This window comes from Martes martes (genome assembly GCF_963455335.1).
Source record: "Martes martes genome assembly, chromosome: 6".
Taxonomy (NCBI): domain Eukaryota; kingdom Metazoa; phylum Chordata; class Mammalia; order Carnivora; family Mustelidae; genus Martes; species Martes martes.
In genome coordinates, this window is record NC_137893.1 from 128,617,557 (window position 1) to 128,623,977 (window position 6,421).

The window sequence follows — 6,421 nt, forward strand, 5'->3', positions numbered from 1 at the left end:
CACCTTTCAAGTAAAGTCATTGTTTGTGCATCTTTCCGTCTTCAAGTTGAATTGTTCCTTGTTATGCTGTAGAGATAAACAAGAAACACCTTGGATGACAAAAACCACAAATGCAATTGCTATTTCTTCTGTACTAGAAAATATCTTGGTTAATTTTTGGCTCGCTGGAAAATCCAAGCACATGTTTTAAGCTCATGTTATTTTTCTCCACCAATTCCCATGAAAGGCTAGGTAAAAACATAAATGACTAGATGGAGGGTTTTATAAATCTCTTCATTAATACCAATCAGAAGTAAAAAAAAAAAAGAAAAAGAAAAAGAAAGAAAGAAACAAACAAACATAGGTGGAATTCCTTTGAATAACACCAAGAAGTTTTTTTTTATAGCAAAGTAAGTATTATGTCAAGAACTGTTCTGCTTATTCAGTATTCCTCCAAAATCTACAAGTTTGATGAATAGTCTGTAAGAGCTGCTAAGAGCTCTCAGGGACTTACCCTGATCATTTAATTCCTTTAGCTTGAACAATATCAAGATTTGTGGACAGTCTGATGTCCTGCCAAAGATGTATGTGACTTCCCAGGAGAATCTTCCATTCTCATAGTTACTCCTGGCTGTAAGCCCCTTATTACTACAGAATTAGTTGTAAATGTGAATCATATCGTAATTCCCCACATTCCCTTCTGTTCTGTACCAAATCAATCCAGATATGGAAATGGTGCTTTCTTTCTTTTTCATAAAGACAAACAAAACTCACCAAACAAGCAAGTAAGTAAAACCATGCTCACACCAATATTTGACATGACAGATTTTATTAGAAGTTTGGGACTATCAAAAAAAAAATTATATCGCAGCAATGCAAACAACAGAACCTGAGTAGAGTATAATCTTTCTTCCAAACCACTTTTGGTTGCCTGGTCATGAATTGTTCATAGGTCACACCAACACAAATAAAGCTTCTGTCAACATCTTGCTAACTCTCTCTCCTTTCCTCTTCTCCCAAACCCTCTCTCACAGCAGCATCAGTGTTATACTAAGGATGGGTTCTTTCTAGCACAGAACATTTAGCTCTTTCATTTCCTTTTCTCTTGCTAGCCTCATTATTTTGTTGTTTGGTTGTTTTTTGTTTTTTTCTAACAAAGGCAATTCTCTCTACAGGGATGATAATGTTGCTATCAATAAATTTTTATTATGCCACCTCAGCTGTTATCATAGAATCTTAGAAGTCATATGGACCAAGATCCTTGTCTCAACAGATGAAAAATTCCTAAACAAAAACCAGCAGACTTACCCCAACGTCTCCTACCTTAGTAATGGCAGAGTTAGCAGAAAACAAACAACAACAACAACAAAACCATGTTCTTCCTGATTCTGCCTGTCTTCTTACTAAATACAAACACTAAAACATCTTAATGTTTACTAATATGCACCAGTGAATAAAGTGTTAAATTCTTTTGTCTGTCTGTCTGTCTATCTATCTATCTAATACAGTGTAAGAAAGTGGGACATTTATTTAATGTTCAACCAGTCCCAGGAACTTTTAATCATCAAATACATTTAAGAACATAATTGTGCTAAATGTCAATGTAAATATGAAGGACTCAAAGTTGTGTAAAATGTCTTTGGCATATAGATCCTCTGTATTATGACCCTAAACTTTCTTTCCTAATCTACAGTTCTAAATATCATCTATATGCTGATGACTATTCAATGTCAGGTATCTCCATCCCTGACCTCAGCAGCAAACTCCATACTTTTCCCCTAAATGCCTTCTTTAACAAACCAAGTGGTTGACTGAGGGACAAAATGGAATCCTTAAATATTTTCTCAGCCTCTCTTTAAATACTTCCTTTGCTGACTTCTTCATTTCAGTAAGTAGTATCACAAGTGCCCAGTTGCTCAGGGTAAAAATCCTCTGAATTATCCTTGATTTGGCCCATTCAATTGGAACCTATGCCTAATCTATCAGCTCCTCTTCCAAAATATATTCTGAATCCATTCCCTTCTGTCTCCACCATAACCCCTGTCCAAGCTCCAGGACGTTGTGACTAAACTGCTATAATCTCCTTACTAGCTCTCTTCCTCTATTCCTACATCTTACCTGTTATCTAATAGGGAAAACAAAGGGTTTTTTAAAAAATATATAAATCTGGGTGCCTGGGTGGCTCAGTGGGTTAAGCCTCTGCCTTCAGCTCGAGTCGTGATCTCGGGGTCCTGGGATCGAGCCTTGCATCGGGCTTTCTGCTCAGCAGGGAGCCTGCTTCCCCCTCTCTCTCTCTGCCTGCCTCTCTGCCTACTTGTGAGCTCTCTCTCTCTGTCAAATAAATTAATTAACTAAAAATAAATAAATAAAAATATATAAATTATATTAGGGGTATCTGGGTGGGCCAGTTGGTTAAGCATCAGACTCTTTGATTTCAGCTCAGGTCATGGTCTCAGGGTCATGAGATCCAGCCCAACATTGTGCTCCATGCTCAGAGCACAGGTCTGCTTGAAACTCTTTCCCTCTGCCCCTCTTCCTGCTTGCTCTCTCTCTCTCTAAAATAAATAAACAAATAAAATCATATATATATAAGATTTTATATATATATAAGATATATATATATAAGATTTTAAATATATATGGACTATATAATATGATATATTCAATGTCTTTCCATGATAGTATAATAATCAAGTTCTTTTCTAGAGCCTATAATGCCCTTCTTGATCTGGCTCTGCCTCCCTCTTTGTGGTTAAATATATCAACCTCTTCCTATATGAGTTTTATTTTATGTCTTATTTAAGAAATCCTGGTGGAGGGAGGGGAAGGCTCCAAGATGCAGCATAGGAAGATCCTGAGCTCACCTTCTCCCATACATGCACCAAATCTGTGGCTACATATAGATCATTTCCCTCTGAAAAAGATCTGAAAACTAGATGAACTTTTCTCCACAACAAAGTCTAAAAGGCCACATTGAGATCAATAGGAGAATCAGAAAAATGGTCTCACAAAAACAAACAACAACAAAAAACCCACTCCAGGTGTGGCAACATACAGTAGGGAGGGATCTCACCAGACAAGTGCTTCCCAGGAAGAATGAAGTTTTCAACATGCCAGCCCTAGAGTCTGCATCAGAGAGATGAGCCTCTAGAATGATTGGCCTGGAAAATCAACAATTTGGGGCTGATATTGGGGGTCTGGAAGTGCTATAGGCATTCTTCTTGAAAGGTTCACTTGTGGTCTTGTTCATGATGAGACTCAGTAGTTTGAAAAGCACCTAGTTTGAAACAGTACCTAGGGTAAGCTCGAGGGAGATTTATTTACTGATTTGGAACAATGGTTGGAGGGCTTGGGGACAGATGAAAGGCTCCTTGGAGATGAAGGCACTGGTGGACGCCAATATTGTACCCTACGTATAGCAGGCTAGCACAGGAGGGTGAGCTCAGACCCAGCACCCTTCCCAGGTAGGGGCCTAGCACTTGTCAGGTCAGAGAATACAAGCATTTGTAGTGCTCCCCTAGCCCCCAGCTGGGGTTGGAGAGCACAATGGTCATGGCATTTTGCCACTCCCAGCCCAAAGCCAGCAGAGGCACACAGACATGGCACTTTCTCATGGTATTATGGAAGCCACTGGACACATGCAAATCAAGATATTTCCACACTGCCTTTCTGAAGCCAGCTAGCATGCTCTGCCCTCTATACCCTCCCCCTGCCTTGCTAAAGTTAACTAGCATGTGCAATCCACACAGGACACCATGCTTGATCACCTGGCCCTGGTGGCCAAGAGAGCTGGCACTTCAAAGCTCCATAAGGGTTATAATAATCAGAAAGACAGTTCTTGGTAGGCCACGACCTCAGGGCACTGCACTGATAGGTCTTTGCACACCCTTGACAATCACAGCATACCAAGAATAAACCAAGCAGTTTAGACAGTCACAAAGATTAAGAGACAACCAAAAGCCAGGGCAAAGTTAAATGAGAAGAATCATCACCTATAAGTCCACTCCTTCAAGACTGAGAGAGGTGGCTGTTTTTACCTAATACATTTAAACACAGAGAATCAAACAAAATGAGAAAACAGAGAACTATGTTCCGAATGAAAGAAGACAAAACTCAGAAAATGACCTCAGTGATATGAAGATAAGTAATCTGCCTGATATATTTATATATAACCGTTCCAAGGAATGGTTATAAAGATGCTCCCCAAACTTGGGGGAAGAATGCATAAACACAGTGAGAAGTTCAACAATGAGAGAAAATATAAGAAAGTACCAGACAGAAGACACAGAGCCAGGAGTGCAATAACTGAACTAAAAGACACACTAGAAGGATTCAACAGCAGACTGGGTGAAGTGGAAGAATGGGTCAGTGAGCTGGAAGATAGAGCAGTAGAACTCAACCAGACAGAACAGCAAAAAGAAAAAAATAATTTTAAAAAATGACAATAACTTAAAGGACCTCCGGGACAACATCAAGTGGAAGAACATTTGCATTATAGGGATCCCAGAGGGAGAAGAGAGAGAGAGAGAGGGACAAAACTTTTTTGAAAAAAAAAAGCAATAGCTGAAAACTTCTCTAACCTAGAGAAGAAAACAGATAACCTGGCCCAGGAAGCCCAGAGAATTCCAAAAAAGATGAACCCAAGGACAGCTACACCAAGACACATAATAATTAAAATGTCAAAAGTTAAAGATAAAGAGATAATCTTTAAAAGCACCCACAGAAAAACATATTGTTAGATACAAGGGAAATCCTGTAGGATATCAGCAGATCTCTCAACAGAAAGTTTACAGGCCAGAAGGGAGGGCCATAATATAGTCAGAGAGCTAAAAGGAAAAAATTTCCAACCAAAAATACTCTGTTTAGCAGGATTATCATTCAGATTTGAGGGAGAGATAAAAGGTTTTCCAGACAAGCAAAAGCTAAAGGAATTTATCACCACTAAACCAGACATACAGGAAATATTAAAGGGACTTGTTTAAGCTGAGAAGAAAAGGCACTAATTGAAAACATGAAAGTACATGAAGGTAAAAGTCTTCATTTTTCAAATATTTTATGTATGTATGTATGTATGTATGTATTTGACAGAGAGAGAGCACAAGCAGGAGGAATAGAGAGAGGCAGAATCAGGCTCCCCACTGAGCAGGGAGCCCAATGCAAGACTCAATCTCAGGACCATGGGATCATGACCTGAACCAAGGGCAGTCCCCTAACCAACTGAGCCACCCAGGCACCCCATGAAGATAAAAATCTTACTAGAAAAGGTATATGTACAGTAAAGGTAATAATTAATCTCTTTATAAAGCTCTAAGAAGGTTAAAAGGGAAAAGTAGTAAAAGTAACTATGACTTCAATAATTACTTAAGGGATACATAAAAATGATAAAAAAAAAAGTAACATCAAAAACATAAAATGAGGCAGGTTGGTAAAAATGTAAAGTTTCAAAATGCATTCAAACATACATTGCTATCAGCTTAAGATAGACTGTTATACCATAGAATGATATATTGTGAACACTACAGGAACCGGAGGCAAAAAATTTTTAATAAATACACAAAAGAAAATGAGAAAGTAATCTAAACATAAACTATTGAAAGTCATCAAACCACAAGGAAGGGACAAAGAGAAGAAGAAAGGAACTGAGAGAACTACAAAAATGGCAATAAGCAAATACTTACCAATAATTCTTGTATAATCACTTAGACTGTCCTCAAAATACTCTTTTAGCTTCATCCTCACATGTTGGTGTTTAATGTTTTTATTATAATTCTGTTTTATACTTCAGACTTCTCTCAAGGTTTTCTAGACTTGCTTTAAGGAGTATTAAGCATCATTTTTTTGTAAATGCTATATGTACTCTTGAGATGTGTTCTCAATACATATACAGGACTTAATTTATATCCATTAAGTCAAATTCTTAACTATGTTTTCTAATCTTCTCTGTTTTTATGTATTCTTCAAGTACTAGAGAGGTTATTTTTGAAATGTCTCACTACGACAGAGGATTTTTGCATTTCTCCTGAACTTGTGTAGTTTTTGCTTTCTATATTTTATATCCACTTTATTACTGCATATAAATTTAGAATTGTTATGTACTACCTGTAAATTGACACTTTTAACACATGGTTAGCCTCCATTGCCTTAGTAATTTGTGTTTTGTTTAATGTAAATATAAGTACCTTCGAGTGTTTTGTTTTACTTATGGGGTTTTGGACTTCTGTTTGTTTTGTTTTTTGACCTGGATTTTTTTTCTTTTTAATCTATGTCCTTAATTTGTAGAATTATTGTTTCCAAAATTCAAATAAGTGGATTTTGTTTTTTGCCCAATCTGATTAAGCTCTGCTTTCTAACTGATAAGTTTAGCCCCTTATATTCATAGTAATTATGGAAATATTTGGATTTATTCCAACCATTTCAAGCATAATACTTTTTGTTTCCTAGT